General features: G+C 41.5%; 1 protein-coding gene across 4 annotated transcripts in view; it reads left to right on the top strand.

The window, feature by feature from the left end:
• The window catches only part of Mob3b (MOB kinase activator 3B), a 195,034-nt gene that overhangs the window by 28,674 nt on the left and 149,392 nt on the right, over positions 1 to 16,968 (top strand). The window contains exons 2-3 of one of the 4 annotated variants that reach the window (XM_070008323.1): positions 11,984 to 12,171; positions 14,496 to 14,585. The exons of the other annotated variants lie outside the window; for them this stretch is intronic. The gene's annotated coding sequence lies outside the window, so the exon portion shown is untranslated. The remainder of the gene's footprint in view (positions 1 to 11,983; positions 12,172 to 14,495; positions 14,586 to 16,968) is intronic. 4 annotated transcript variants of the gene reach the window in all.

Raw genomic sequence — 16,968 nt, 5'->3', positions numbered from 1 at the left:
TCTAAAGAGACTATCCCAAGGGAATAGGCAGTTATATTTCTCTTAGTATCTGTCTTTCTCATTTTCTCTGTCTCTGTCTCTCTGTCTCTGTCTCTGTCTCTCTCTCTCTGATTTAGCCTAAGCCATTCAGATCAGCAATTCTAAAACAAACTGTCAGCCTTCTGTGACAAAGCTCTCTATTATTCCTTTCCTCTCCCTGCTGAATTCTTAGCCACCACCCCCAGACATTGGCTGGCCCCTTTCTGGGAGGAGGAGGACTTTATAGTCCTAAGTGGGAGCATGGATCAGTCACTTCAGAACATGAGAAGGGCTGACCCATGGTTCCCCAGTTCAATGACATGGGAGTCAGGATCCAGGCATCTCATTCTCTATGAATAATGAGCTGGAGATGACCAATCTGGAGGGGTACATGTTCAGAGAGGAGAGATATCTAAAAACTAGAAGGGAAAAGGAAACATGGGAGGAAACGACCACTATAATTGATAAGCTAATGACCTTTATGTCCCCTTCTGGTCACTTTGTCCATCTACTTCAATGCCAAGACCAAGTGGCCTACAAGGACACCATTAGACAAGGCAACAAGACCCACAGCTCCACCCTAGTGAACAAGGTACCATAAATGAAAATTAAGGCAGAGACTAATGTAGCCTCCCACTCCTACCCCCCCCTCCCCCCAGCATCCTGACCTGCCTGCCTGGCAGGTGAAGAGTCAGAGGAGATGTAATGGCAGAGATCAGAGCAATGCAGTGCTAGGAGTCAAGGACTCTGGGAAGCCTCTCAAAGGAAGAAAAGGAGCTGTGTGTGGGTGGCTCATGCCTGTAATCCTAGCTTTGTGGGGGTTGAGAGAGTGAGGGGCATAGGTTTCCATAAGCCTGTTTTATGGTATTTCAACATAAAATTAAAGGGCAAAATTATAATGCTATCTAATTTGATATGCAGGGTGGTTCTTAAGTTGTAAACAATATCTAGAAATAAGGCGGTGAGCTGGTGGTGACAGAGGAACTGCTGTCCCCTTCCACCCGTCTCTATGTTCAACATCATTTGGTCTCTTTAGCTTCCTGACAGATAAATGCTGAAATGTATCAGACTCTGATCTCACAACTTCTTCAGTTTTTCTCTGCTGGCCTTCATAAGAAAACTGAAGTTCAGTTTAGGCATGATGTCATATTTGGATTCAAATATGCATTGGGAGGGTCATAAACAAAAACTTAGAGTAGTGCTACCTTGAACTTTCTTTTAGGACAAAGTTGAGTTCTTCTTATGTGCTTTTATAGATTACCAACACGAAAGTTGAAAGCCTTCACTGTTAGAATATACTGTTTTCCTCTACTGGAACAAGAGATAAAAAAATAAAATAAAAAGCCACATTTATTTCCTGCTTTGACTTGTCCTTCAGTAGATGGGACAGTGGCATAGAATGATGCCATGCTACTGAGAAACATCAAGAGTGGAAAACAAATTAGTAAGTTCTGTAGTTTCAATCCTAGGAAATAGGAGTATTCATTTCGTGGGGCATCCATGGTGAATATGTGAGTTAGTCATCTTAAGTGACTTACTCATCTTAAGTGATTATTATTCTACTTGTCAAAGACAGATAATAAATGTGTGAAGTGGACACAGGTCCTTTGCATGAGTGTTTAGTGAGAATCTCAATTCAGCGTACTGAGACTATCATGAAAGTAATTTGTTGACACAATGCCTTTGCTTAGTGAGCCTAAATGGTTAATAGGCTTGCTTTCTTGGTCATCCTTTAGAGAAGGTTTTTATTTGATTCATGAATCATAAGGAAACAGGACTGGGTTACAGACCATTTTTCTTTGTTCCTTAGTCATTTCATACATGAAAGAGGTAAATCAGCAGTGGCTCTAAGGCACACAAATGCATTTACCCTTTAAGGACTTAGTTAAAATATTAGTTAAAATATTTCAGTGGATAAAACCCTAATACTTTATTCCTGTTGCATTAAAAAGAGAACAATAGGCCCCAAATAATTTTAGAAACTTTAATTATGATAAATTGGCTGGCCAATTTATTTTTTAACTTCACGATTCTTTTCTAGCTTGTTTATTGGATGGTAACATATGCATAGGCAGATAAATGTAATGTGTTTTTAAAAGCCTGCATTAAAATCTTGCTCTTTCTGAATGAGAGGTTTGCAATCCCTGCAGCCCACAGTCCTAGTCTGACTTGCAGAGATGTTGTGTTTGCTCATGGAAAACAATTTTCCTTCCTTCCTTCCTTCCTTCCTTCCTTCCTTCCTTCCTTCCTTCCTTCCTTCCTTCCTTCTTTCTTTCCTTCCTTCCTTCTTTCTTTCCTCCTTCCTTCTTTCCTTCCTTCTTTTTTGTCCGTTGTAGGGCCTGAACTCCTGCCCTGGGCATTATCCTTCAGTTCATCAGCTCAAGGCTAGTGCTCTACCACTGGAGCCATAGTGCCACTTCCGGTTTTTTCTGCTTCTTTGGTGTTGAGGAATCGAACCCAGGGCCTCATGTATGCAAGGCAAGCACTCTACCACTGAGCCAACTTCCCAGCCCTCTTTCTTCTTTTTAATTGCTAGCCTGTAACATAGATTACACATTCAATTACAGATTTCTAGATATTCTTGAAAAAAGTCAGGAGATCCAGCCATGTTGACTCTTTATCCCCACAAATATCTGCAGGCAGTACTGAGACTGCCTCCTTTTAATTGTGCTTGGTGCACAGCATTGCTTAACTACTGACAGTTAAAAATGCATTTTGAATAGGAGACCAAGATCCTACTGCTCAGGGTTTTCTCTGTTGGTCTAGCTAAGAAAATTCTGAAGTTGAAAATAAGTTAAGTTTTATGAAGTCAAAGGTGTATTAAAAGAGATTAGGGTCATGAATAAAAACTGAATGTACTGCTACCTTGAACTTTCTGTTAGTGAATTCTTACCTTCTTTTAAGTTTGTCCAACTGTGCATTCACAGATTATCAAAACCATGACAGAACCAGTCCTCCCCTCCCTAACACACACATCCATCCATCACACACTCTAATAACTCCTCTAATTAAAGGCCCAGCACAGCTCATAAGATTCCCAGAGCCAATTAAACAATGATCACCCTTGTACCTCCTACTAGATTGGGGAGTAGCTTGGCGAATGCTGTGATTGATATGAAAAGTAGCAACGTCTTTTTAAGCACATTTAACACTGTTGTTATTCTATGAGGCACAAGCTTTCAACACAGCAGCCTTTTATCCTCTGTGCTTTTGGTGCTGGAGAACACCATGAAGGCAATATGCATTCCAGAGTTCTCGTGGGCTGGGAATCAAGGCCCTGAGAGGGGGGTAGGCGCTGGAGAATGACAGTGCAGGGAGGAGAGGGGAGGGGAGTTGGCAGCTGTTATCTGAATAGCATTTCCCTCTCCCATTATCTGCTGTCCAGAAACTCCATGCATTCATATTCATGCTTTCTATTAGTGCCTTGTATCAAGTCAGCTCCCTTTGCACATCTTTCCTTGTCTGTCTGGGAGTTTCATGTTGATGTGCTAAGAATCCTTAGACTGCTTCAGAATAAGGATCAACTAGTAAAAATTGGAGTGCATTGGTAGAAAATCTATTGGTAGGAATTTAATTAAATACAAGAAGCTAAAGCCAAATCTATAGATGTTAGCTTTACACTTACCTGCCATACTTATTTCCATTAAATTTCCTACTTATCTAGTGATAAATTTGTTCTACATGTGTGAAGACTAGTTTTATGCTGATTAAGGAAAAATGGAGAGGGAAAAACCCGAGAAAAGGTGAGGGAAGGAGTGATATTGTCCAAAAAGAAATGTGGTCTTTACCTGACACACACACACACATATATATATATATATATATATATATATATATATATATATATATATATATATCACCCTTATCATATCAATTTAAAAAATGTTAAAGAAAAAGATGGAGATTTTATCTTCTAATTATGAACTAGTATATACTTAGTTTAGAAAATACAAAAACCACAAATATTAAGGGAAATATAAAGAGGAAATTTAAAATCACCCTAGCTAGGGGGTAATTATTTTTACCTTCAGTTTCAGTTAAATATGTAAATATGATTTTTAAGGAACTGAGAGAATTATTGACAGAACATTTCATTATCTACTTGTTTCTTTTATGGTTTTACATACTTTGTATTCATCATAAATAATACCGTACATATCATATAAAAGCTTTTAAAGTGTTTTATAGAATTTCAATATTTAGATACTCCATGATATTTAGAAAGTTAGATTTTATAAATTTGAATGACAGAGTTGTGATAAAGACTTATGTAATGTTTATACCCATGATTCATGAAAAATCCATGGTTTTTCTTTAGGAAAAATTCTCAGAGTGACTATGAGTCAAAGTGTGGTTGGGCTATAAAGTGATGTCTACTAAGTTTGTAGGAATTAAATCTCTCATGGCATTGTATAAGACCCTAAAACTGGCATGTCTTCTCAGGTTATCTCTCTAGAAGTTTCTCAAAATATTCTTTTGACAGTGTTTTCCCCAAGTCAAAAACTAATTCCTTGCTGGAGTTTCTTGGACTCTATATAGGAAGAGGAAAATAGAGTTCTGCCATTTCTTGAAATGTATAGAAGAAATGGGAGTCAATTTTAACGATCATTTTAACTCACATTTGTTTTAAATCATGTGTGGAACACTAACTCTCCTGCAAAAAAGTATAAATGTCTGCTGGGGAACATGTTTTTGCTTCCAGAGCCCTTGGGACCAAGAAAATAGAATGCTTAATAACAACAGCATAATGGGGCCACAGGGATGCTGAAGGCATTAATTAAGGAAAGAGTTTAAAGTTCTCTAGAAGTCTCAAGAGTTCACAGTGGATGGATTCCTTTACTCACAAAGACTAGTATGTCTGACTGCCTGGGGTGGCTGTTTAAATCAGTTAAATATAAGAGCACACTTAATTACAGTTTCCTTTTTGCAAATCGGATGATTTATAGTTATTGACATCCTATTGAGAAGGTGAGTCACAGTGAACGACACCCTTTATTTTGGACATTTAGGCTATAGAATTAAACTTGACATATACCTGGAGAAGATCAAGAAGTTGTTATCTCATTGCCATTGTGCCCAAGGTCCCAACTCAGAGCAGAAGAGCCCACTCAAAGACAGGCCTTTGAACAGACCAACTCATGCTCTGATCAGAAAAATTGTGTGTGAAAAGATTACATTTGGACATATGCTTCCTAGAGTTGTCTGAGAAAACATTTTCAGTGGCTTTTCTAAGCTTAAAGGTTTCCAACTCCAGTAAGAAAACTGCATTTTTCTAACATGGTTTACTTGGCAAATTTAATCCAATGCATAGCCTACAAAATTAAGAAGAGTGAGGGGAGGAGTAGGTCAGGGAGAGATGGGTGAGAATGTTGAAAGGGGTGATATTGATCAAGATATATTGTATTTGTAAACTGTTAAATGACAACTCCTTTGTACAACTGCTTAAAGATAATAATAAAAGGAGAAGAAGACAGATGCAGGTGAAATGAGCTAATTGTTCAAGTTGAGGCTAAGGAGCCAACTTGGTTGGAAAACTTGCCACATTTCATTAGAAACGATGACAGTTTTACTCCTTTGTTCTTTAGTGATCCTTAATTACTTTGAAAACCTATAGATTGGAATAGCCTAGAAGATGAACCTGTTCCATACCTTGTAAGAGAATCTATGCTATTATAAAATATTGTTTTGTAAAAGATATTGTCTCATTGCTCCACTTGGAAATGTAGTTTTATAGAGCCATGAGGAGATAAAGACTATCCTGGAGAAGAGAAGAATGTTCTAGGTCTTAAAATTTTTTTTTTATTGTAAAGATACTGTACAGAGGGGTTACAGTTACATGAGTAAGGTAATGAGTACATTTCCTATCAAGCATTGTCACCCCCTCCTTTGTTTTTCCCCTACCATCCCTTCCCTCCCCACCTCCCCAGCTCCTCCTTCCTTCCTCCCTACCCCCAAAATTGTAAAGAACATCTCATTGCTACAATGGGTCATCCTGTATCCTAATTTCAGCATTTTTTCCCCTCTCCAAATTAGAAAAATGTGTATACAAGATGCAGGGCACTGAATCAAAACAGTGAAAACAGGGGTTATACCATGGGAAGAAAACATACAAAAGAAACAAAAAAAATCACATAGTATTATAAGTACATTAAAAAGAACATCAAGAAAGATAAAACCACTTGTGTCCCTATCTTGGGGTTCATTTCACTTGGCATCATCTTATATGGTCCTATGTACATAGCTTTTGACCTTTTCTGTTTGTCCTAGACATATGCTAGTTATTACAGATAAGGGAAACCATGGGAATTATGTTTCTTGTGCTTGGCTTACTTCACTTAATAGAATTTTTTTCCAAGTCTTTCCATTTCCTAACAAATGGGGCGATGTCATTCTTTCTGATGGAGGCATAGAATTCCATTATATCGGGGCTGGGAAGGTGGCTCAGTGGTAGAGCGCTTGCCTTGCATGCATAAGGTCCTGGGTTCGATTCCTCAGCACCACATAAGCAAAAAGAAAAAAGCCGGAAGTGGCTCTGTGGCTCAAGTGGTAGAGCGCTAGCCTTGAGCTGAAGAGCTGAGGGACAGTGCCCAGGCCCGGCCCCCCCCCCAAAAAAAAAAAGAATTCCATTATATCTATATCTAGATATATCACATTTTCTTGATCCATTCATCTACTGAGGGGTATCTGGGTGTAGGTCTTTTTTATGTTATGTGAAAGGGAATCCTTGAAACTTTTTATATTTTTAACCTGAAAAGTCCAGGAATATCCTTTCCTGATGGTTCTTTATCAAGTAGTGCTGGTATTGTAATTGTGAGTGGCCTCTCTCTGCTCCTGACAGATGAAGCCAGATGAGGAGAGAGAGTGATGGGGGAGGGGACATGTTGGCACAAGCTGACAAGTTGGAAGATGGAGGGCCTTTGCCTCCAATTCCATCTTCTCAGGCATCACAGGCACAAAAGTCTAAACTGGGCTTTTTTGGACAACCTAATTTTGATCCTAGCCAGTGGACACCTGATGGTCACTAGCTCTTGCTGTGATCCAGTCTTGTGACATTGTTTTGATGTTTTCCTCAGATTCCTGGGCATCCCAGATCCTCAGTGTTCCTGGTTCCTTACTGATAAAGGGGCCAGATGACTTAAAAAAATATTTCCTCTTATTTTTTTAAGGTAAAGCTGACTTAGTCGGTTAATTATTTGGGGAGTGAGGCATAAGGGTATGAGACAAAACAGAAACAGTGAAAAACAAACTGGCTAGTACTGGCAACAAGTCAACTCATTCATCAGCTTCAGGGATACGTGACACTTGCGTCATAACTAAGAAATCTGAAGTTTGAGCTGTGGATGCTGGTGGTTCATGCTACCCAGGAGGAAGAGATCACAGTTCAAGACTAGCCTGGGCCAAAAGTTCACAAGATCCCCATCCTCACCAATAAAAAGCTGAGCATGGTAGCATATATGCCTATCTGTCATTCCAAGTATGTAGGAAGCATAAGTAGGAAGATCATGGTCTTAGGCTACACTGGACAAAAACCAGCAAGACACTGTTTGAAAAATAAAGCAAAAAGTCTTTGAGGGGCATGGCTCAAATGTTAATGCCCCTGCCTAGGAAGGCTCTGAGTTCAACCTCCCAAGTGAGACAGAGAGAGAGAGAGACAGAGACAGAGAGAGAGAGGGGGGAGAGGGAAGGAGGGAAGGAGGAAGGGAGGGAAGGAAAGAAAACACTTAAGCTCATTTATACTTTTATACACTGAACAGTGAATTCCCTGAATTTTTCTAGGATCCATGCCTCCATTTATTTATTGCTTTGCATCCTAAATTGAGTGACTGCATTGAGTACAGTAGCCCCTTGGAGTTACACAGTTGGGCTCTGGACACTGGAGGAGCTCACAGCCCATTGAAGGAGACCTGGCTACTCTGTACTGGGTGTTGTGATGAGATATGCTCAGGGTGTGCAGGCACATGGATGAAGTCATTATCCCTGCCTCAAGTCTTTCCTGATTCCCCTAACTTATTTACTTACTTACTTGCTAACTTATTTATGAACAAGTACTGGGGCTTAAACTCAGGATCTAGGTGCTGTCCCCCAGTTGAGCCACAGGTCTACCTCTGGGTTTTTGGTGATTAATTGGAGAGATGAGAATTTCACAGATTTTCCTGCCAGAGCTGGCTTTGAACTTTGATTTTCATATCTCTCCCCATCCTGAGTGGCTAGGATTCTAGGCGACAGACCTCAATGCTCTGCTCATCATTAGTATTTAAAAGTTGATCACCCTTTTAGCCGAGAACCTTGCCACTCAGAATGTAGCCAGTAGCAGCAGTACTGTGTGCAATGCAGTTGGCTGGAAATGCAAGATCACAGCCTTTGTTAGGATTTGTGGAATCATGATGCACATTTTACAAAATCTCCAGGATCCAAATTTTACCACCTAGCCAAAGCTCCTCATATGAGGAATGAAGAGGTGGTAGGATATGGCTACAAAATGTATTTTTATAGAAGAGTGAGCAGAGAGGTAGTCCTGAGCAGGAAGGGCTGTCAGAATTTAGTAATAATAGCTTCCTATTGGTTTGCCCATTGCTTGTCAGACATGGCTAGTATGAATATGTAATCATACTCTTTTTTTCTCTTTAACCTACAAGATTGTAGCACTTGTCCTCATTTTGCACATTAGAAACTAACAGAAGCTCACAGAGACTAAGAGCTGTGTCATGGTCAAGCAATAGCTGAGCCAGGAAGGAAAACTAGGACTGTTATTCCAAAGCTTTGCTGTCCCCTGGGGATCCACAGAGACCCTCAAACACAAGAAATACAACCCTTACAAACTTGCTTTACATTTGGATTCCTTTCAACTGTCAGTTTCACAATAGAAATTTAGTTCATTACACCCAAACAGTTTTAAAACTGGAGTTAATTATCTGCTGCTCTGGTACAATTAATAATTGCTCTCAACATGCTAGCCTGAATTCTGGCAGCTGCTGCTTCCCAGATGTAGTTTTGTAAATGGTTGAGTCAATTGATGTGCAAATTTGTGATACTAATAATAGATGAATTATTTTCCTAAAAAAATTTCAGATCCATGCTATTTTAAGGGTCATTTGTGTGGAATACCTGTTAAGTACCTGGCCTGAGCCTATTTCTTTGCTTATGGAATATACTTTAAATAGGGGATGCTTGTTGAATTGATTTTAAAAAGTCCATTTGAAAGATCTTTAACTAAAATTTAGTTTTCTTTTAAAAATTTTTTTCCATTCAGTTTTTTATTTTCTTGCTTAAAAGAAAAAATATGAAGTCTAACAGTGGTGGATTGTAACTGTAATTTAAGCTATTCAGGAGACTGAGATCTGAAGATCATGCATGATTTCCAAGCCAGCCCAGGCAGGTATCTCCAATTAGGAAGTGGAGCCATGGCTGAAGTGGTAGAGCACTAGTCTTGAGCAGAAAAGCTAAGGACAATGCCCAGGCTCTTGAGTTCAAGCCCCAGTTCAGTATGATCCTTGTAACAACTGTGAACTTATAAAGATATTTGAAAAAAAAATTACTCTTACTCCTAACTCAAATTCATTCTACATCACAGTAGTAAGAAATGTCCATAGCTTGGTTTGCATCCTCCTGCAAACAAGCACAGACAAATCTGTAACTACACAGGTATTTCAGTTTTATTAAAAAAAGTTCTTGCAATTTATCTTTAAGATGTCACGGGCAGACTCCTTCTACTAAATCATATTTACAAAGTTTCTTTTCCTTTATGAAAAAGTATCTCAATTTCAGTGGACGGGTGATAAAGCTTCTGTTTAGGTAGGTCTTACTGCAGTTTAAGGAGATAGAACCTGCAAAATTACAACTTGCATTTTAACGAGATCACTTTACAGGTGGTGACTGCTCTAATGGGTACATAGAATGTATGAAAACACCTATGTAATCTTCAGGGTATGATCTTTAGGAATCTTTACGAAGCTAGCCTAGAATTTGGAAAAAGAATGGTTGAAGGAAGCAATTTGATCATTTTTGCCAAGAAACTATCGCTTTTCCTAGCTATAGTTGTGTGCCCGAATGCTCTAATCACATATTGCATTAAAAAAAAAAAAAAGTTTTTTTAGTGCTGATCCTGGGGCTTGAGCACAGGGCCTGAACCCTGTTTCCAAGCTTTTTTCCCACCAAGGCTAGCACTCTACCACTTGAGCCACAACTCTACGTTAATGGGAGATAAGAGCCTCACAGACTTCCTTGTCTGGGCTGAATTGAACCATGATCCTCGCATTTCAACCTCCTGAGTAGCTAGGATTACAGGTGTGAGCCACCAGTGCCTGCATGAGAGGTTTGGAAAGTTCAGAGTGCTAGGCACATTACAAAAATGATCATTCCTCTTTTATCGTCTTCTCCCTGGTACAGTTCATTGTCTACATTTAAAAAATGATCACACAATACGTTGTTTGGGCCTTATTAAACCTTTGCTGCTCTGATTGTCATCCTTGCTCTAGGTCTCTGGCTTTTCTAGATTTTTCTTCTGGCCTCTCCTTGAGTTTCCTACTATTCCCATAGCAGTCAGTGGTATTTATTCACAATAGTTCTCATTTACCATTTTATTGATGTTATAAGCATGAAGGTCCAATAAAAAGAGCTCTGGAGTGAGTGCCAAGAAACTTAGTTGGGGGTGGGGGGTTGGGGAGCTTGGCCTATGAAACCTTAGATCATGACACAGGGCTTTTAAGTATCTGTCTTTGAGTAATCTCATAATTCAACAAGCACTTAAGATAATACTTTAAGTTTCTCACTGTGACTATGTGGTAGAGAGGAAACTGTGTGCCTAAACCTCCTCCTCTAAACCTTTAAACATATTTAAGACAAGAAGTGTGCCTTCTTCATCTTTGTCTCTCCAGGGCCTAGAATTTCCCCTAGTTCTTTGAAAGTCCTCTCTTCCTTTTAGTCCACATTCTAATGAGATATGAGAGGCTTGATGTCATTGCCATTTTACCTTGGTGGGCTAATGACTCACATTACCTCTTTTGAACTTTCATTAACTCTGAGGTTGGTCCTGATACCTTATTATTATTATTTATTGAAGGAGTCAATAAAACAATTTTTGGGAGTGTGATATAATTCATTTGTATAATTTTATTCTCTCCTTCAGTCTCTACTAGTTTTGAACAATCCTTTCCCTTCTGTGAATATTTTAGGCTGGCCTACTGAATTTACTTAGTAAGTTAAAAAGTGACCATTTTAAGAAATCCATAAACTGGTTAAAAGACTTTCACTAAGACTTTTATGGTCATCAGAAAATAAACAGATTACTATTGTCTTCATGCTGGGGTAGAAGTGATAAGGAAAGCTAATTAGTCCCATTTCTAGATTAATTTATTCATTCCACTCACTCATCTTTTCTCCCAATCATGGACACATTTACTGTAGGCATCTGACACGTAATGCCATATGCTCAGCATGCAGGACCAAATAAAGTCTCTACTAATGTGGAGCTCATTCTGAGGACAGAGATGAGTAGATAGTTTCCATTGTGTTGAGAGTTGTGGCATGGTAAGCACAGAGGATGGATGCCCAACTTAGATTTGGTGAGGCAGGGACTGTTTCTTAGAGGCTGGTCTAATCTCAGATGATGAATGAGTAGGAGGGAGCCAGAGGCTGAGTCAAGAATGACTAAAGGAAGACAGCATCATACAAGATGGACTGAGTGGTACAGTATGCTCCAGGCCCAGGAGTCAGAGAAAGGGGTCCTGGGACTGCAACATTGAGGTTAAAGGAGTAAGGCCAAGAGCGAGAGAGAGCCACAGAGCTATGTTCATTACCTATGTCATAAAGGCAGTAGTGAAAGCCCTAGAGGGTTCTGTGTATGGGGCTATGATCAAATTTGGGCTTTAGAAAGCATTTTCACTGCTCTGAGTAAAGGATAGATGGGATCATTCCTAAGTAATTTTGTAAACAGATGTGTGTCTCTTTTTCTTTTTTCTTTTTCTAGTACATTTAAGAGAATGATTTCATAGCTTCTTCGGTCCATCTCATCTGCCAGGGCCTAAAGGAAGAGCATGACTTGGAAAAATCCATTATACCACTCTCCTTTCTCATTCTGTAATTGCTACTGTCATGAAACAGAAATAGAAAGTAATACGTACCTACATCCACATCATCTAGAGAGAGCTATAGAAGGTAAACAGTTTTCCACAAAATCTTTAGGTCTTTCCTTCTCTTTTATTAAATAAATAAAATTTACAGGTACCTCTATTTCTTATTTTTATTTATTTATTTTTTACTTTTTCCCCCTACACACTTAGCAACTTCCTTGCAGTTCTTAAACATTGATTCTATGTACATAGAGGATCTAAAACTTTCAATCCTTCTACCCCTGCCTCGCAAGTAGCTGGGATTACAGACATGCTCCACTATGCCTGGATCCCATATATGGGATATATATATATATATATATATATATATATATATATATATATATATATATATATATATATGTATATATATTCTCATATATTGTCACTGTTTACAGACTGTGGGCAGAATATATATACATATATATATATATATAGGTATATGTATATATATATATTTACTGTTATGGTAATGCAGATCAGCAAAGACCATGACCACTTTTTAGAGAGGATAAGGAGTTTATTACCAATGACCCAAACCAAACTAGTGCCAGAAAGAAGTTCTGATCCCAAGGGAGGGGAAGCCCTGGTATTTATATAAGCCAGTCACACACCAAATAGGCATTAATCAGATATACAAAAATCGGGGGACTGACATCAACTTTGGACCAGGTGGGCAATGCCTTCTAGAAGCCATGTAAAGTTATGATATCTGTTACTACCCTTTCTGTGTTGTCATTTTAAAATGCCTGTGGGTTTCCCGCTATACATTCAGATAGCCCCATATAGTCTGCCTCCAGCCCACATTCCAGCAACATCCCCACTGGGACACTTTCCCAAAACTGGGTGCTAGAAGGTCCCTTGGCTGGGTAACTTGGTCTGCTTCATTGCTGTACACGTGTGAATGAACCCACAGACAACATAATACCATTTATAGTTTTGTTTTAGCTTGCATTGACTGTTGTAGAGATACATCATCTCTACCAAGAATGGAGAGTCTAAGGTCTTGGAGTCAGCTTGCCCATTAAGTCCCTTCCCTGTATCCCCACCTGTTTACCAAAAGTCTGTTAAGCTTCTATTTTCCTCATACTGTATTTTCCTGGTGTGATGTACAAATCCCTGCCCCAGCTGCAACGGGTCTCTTCACACTCCTCAGAATGTAACTCTTCCCCCATTTCCCGTAGCCCAGGTAACACCTTCTTCTCAGAGCTGTCTCTCCCCTCCAAATTCCCCTGATCCACATAATGTGACCCATGTTGCCCATGGGCCCATGTAACTGCGCCCTAACATTTTGTTTAAATTCCGCCCACACCTGTCCATTTCTGCTGCCTCCATTCCTGCTTGGAGCAGCCTGGCAGGTCTGTCCCCCAATAAAGCCGTGAGCCCTGATCCTTCACTCACCTCTCATTTCTTACATCCTGGTGCGGAAACCCAGGAGGAGTGGTCTGGGTTTGGATGATCCCTCCTCCTGAATCTCCTTGGAGTGAGTGACCTTTACTCTTCTCTGCCAGCCATTTCAGACTTCTGCATGCCTCACCGTGAGATGCTCTTTAGGATACTTCTACCCTTACCCCTGAAGATCAGGAGCTGTGGAGGCACAGCAGACAGGGAACACATGCCCCAAATAATCAAAACCCTGTTGGTCAGGAAGCTGTCCCTTGCTCTGACCCAGGGTGGGATTACCAGCCTGATCACCCTCAAGGAGACTCTTAGGGATGACATGGTCCTCTACCTCCTCCACAACCTTGACAAGACTGCCCACAGGTCTGTCAGCAGTGACAAATTGAGAGAGGTAATTCAGTGTCCCGATGAGACTCCCTCCCAGTGAATTTTATGCCATCTGGCAGACACCCTCCACCGCTTCACCCACATCAACCCAGCCAGTCCAGTAGGCAACACTCTCCTCCATTCTCATTTTATTTCTCAGTCCTCCCCGGATATCCGGAAATAATTCAAAAAGCTCCAGGATGGCCCCAATACCCCTTCAGTGGGAACTCCTCAATATTGCCTTCTATGTGTTTGATAACCGGGAGGAACAGGAAAAAATGAAATCGGTGTCAACAAGACCAAGCCATATATCAGTTTTTGGTTAATGCTCTGCAGGGTTTTGGAAGGGTGTCCAAGCCAGGCCCTTGGGGCCCTACTTTAAATGTTCTCATCCTGGACATTGGATTAGAACCTGTCCCAACCCCAGACCACCTCCTGGGCCATGCCCTCACTGTTGTTGGGGAGTTGACTGCCCCACTGGTCAAAGGATTGGTGGGTCACCACTCCCTTCTCAGGGGGGCAGCTCCGTTCCCCAGAGAGGGATGGGAACCCCTTCCCATCCTGAATACATGGCCTCATGCCCTCATCTGCCCGGGTTTCTAGGCCTAGCCCACGAAGACTGATGCTTCCCAGGGTCCTCAGCCCCAACGGACATCACTCATTCAGAACCCAGTGTAACGATTTTGGTCTCAGGTAAGCTGACTTCCTTTGTAATAGATACCAGGGCCACCTATTCTACCTTACCTGAGTATCAGGGTAACAACTGCACCCGCTTCTGTAACAGCACTGGGCATTGATGGCATCATCTAGGACACTCCCTTTATTTTGTACTTTCCAAGGTTCCCAGTTCTCCCATTCCTTTTTAGTTATACCACACTGCCCCATGCCCCTGTGGGGCCATGATATTCTGTCCAAATTCAAGGCTACACTTACATTCTTTCCCCCATGACCCTCTTCCTTGCCCATACCATCCCCGGCTCACTCCCAGACATAAAGCCCCCTTTCCCCTCCTCAGAAGTAAACTCTGCAGTGTGGGATGTCTTCTGGCAAGATTGAAAAGGGCATTCATGTTAATAAAAGTTATCTTACTAAGCTCTCCTCTGAATTCCACCTACCCTGGACTCAGCTCTTACCTCCCTTGTATTAGTGTCAGCCCTCTGGCCTCAGCCCTTTTGAGCTAACGTATGCCCGTTCTTCTGTACTCTCTACCTCTGCCCTGCCTTCAGACCCTAATCCTCTAACTTCATACCTCCTCCCTACCTTCCTGTTCTTTAGACAACTCTTCCAGGAACAGGCAGATTCCTTCTTACCCCAACCTGTACCTCCCACTCCAACTGACGTTAAGATTCATCCAGGTGAAAGGGTCCTCCTCAAAACTCGCTCTCCCAAGTCCCTATACCCCATATAGTGGTCCTAACCACTCCCACCGCTGTAAAATCCCTGGTATCATCTCTTTCTAATTAAGTCCTTCCATGAGCCACCACTCCCTTCTCAGACCCTACACCTCTCTCACCTTTCTCCTACTCTTCCACCATACTGTCCCCCACCAAGCTTAGAATTTCATGCTCCTCTTCCATACTACTTTCTATTTCAGGTCACCTAGTGATTCCAACCTTGTCTCTTCTTCTCCCACAGGCCGGTTGCCAGCAACCACCGTGGATACACACTAGCCCACCAGCCATGCCAATTACCACCCTCTTACTCAGACTTGTTCTCTTCTCTTCCTCTTTTCTTCCCCTCTCAAGGGAACAACGGACAATCTCCCTCCTCTGGTCTCTAGGCCTGGAAAGATCCCTCAACCTCACTTTCTCTTCTTTCAAATCGCAGAATTCCTCCTATGCTGATGGGTGCTGGCTTTGTTTGTCCCACTCCTCTTCTGCCCTCCCTGTTCCCCTCAATGTCTCTCTTACCCAGCATATTCGCCTAGCCTATTCTGAGGTAAAAGGCTCCCCCTTCTTCGTTCAATCGAATACCCATCTCCAATCCTACCCCTCTTCCAGGGAAGTGCAGGTTACTTCGCTTTACTCCACCTATCTTAACTCCCTCCATTACTTTAAACTTAATTCTACCCCCATCTTTGGACCCATTATCCGTAATACTTCTTTACTTGCCCCAGCAGCCCTCTGCTTCTCCTCCCCTCGTACCCCTTTTTCTACCCTGGTAGGAATCTTGCCTCCATACCTCTGCAACCACACTATTTCTGTTGAACACCCCTCAGATCATCAAAACACCCGAGTAGATTATGCTGTGTCCCCTGAGGCCAATGGCAAGTTTTTACAACCTGTCCGCTTCACGGGACCCCCCAAAATTAATGCACCTGGCCTAAGGTGCTCATGGCCATTGGACAGATCTTACCGTCTTTTCCCTTGGTTAACTAACTCGGTACTCCGCTATCAGTGTCTCCAATCTTCCTTCTACTCCAGTTCACTTACCCTTCTCCCAGGCATTGCTCTGGCCTCCTCACTCTCTGTGTGGAGTGCTGAGCCTGCAGGACAAGGTGTCTATCCTTTACTCCATTTGTTCTCTTTTCACATGTCCTCATGCTTGCCTGGAGATGGCTCATTTTTCCTTTGCGGCTCAACCTCCTACCTATGCTTGCCTACCAACTGGACAGGTACCTGCACCCTGGTTTATCTTTCACCCCCAGTCTTTTAGGCCTCCCGCAGATGCTTCATTTCCTGTCCCATCCACAGGCTCTCTCAATCCAACTCCTCCAGTGTCGCCGACAAGCTGTCCAGCTGGTATCTCTTCAGGTAGCACTGGGGATAACAGCAGGCATCAGATTGGGCACAGGGGGTTTGGCTACATCACTTAGCTGTTACAAGACCCTCTCCATTGAGCTTCAAGACTCTCTCTGGGAAATTGCCCAACAATTTACTAAGGTACAAGACCAATTGCAATCTGTAGCAGGTATGGTTCTCTAGAACAAACGAGGGCTAGACCTTCGCCTTGCAAAAAAGGCAGTCTTTGGCCAGGGGAGCAATGCTGCTTCTATCATAACAAATCTGGCCTGGTGAGGGAGGGAGCCAAGAGACTACTAGACAGGGTCCAAAAATTGATAATCAACTACAGTCAC

This window comes from Dipodomys merriami, unplaced genomic scaffold, assembly GCF_024711535.1.
Source record: "Dipodomys merriami isolate MVZ:Mamm:240054 unplaced genomic scaffold, mDipMer1.0.p SCAF_11, whole genome shotgun sequence".
Lineage (NCBI taxonomy): Eukaryota > Metazoa > Chordata > Mammalia > Rodentia > Heteromyidae > Dipodomys > Dipodomys merriami.
The sequence above is the reverse complement of the archived record's forward strand: the minus strand, read 5'-3'. Positions and strand labels throughout refer to the sequence as shown.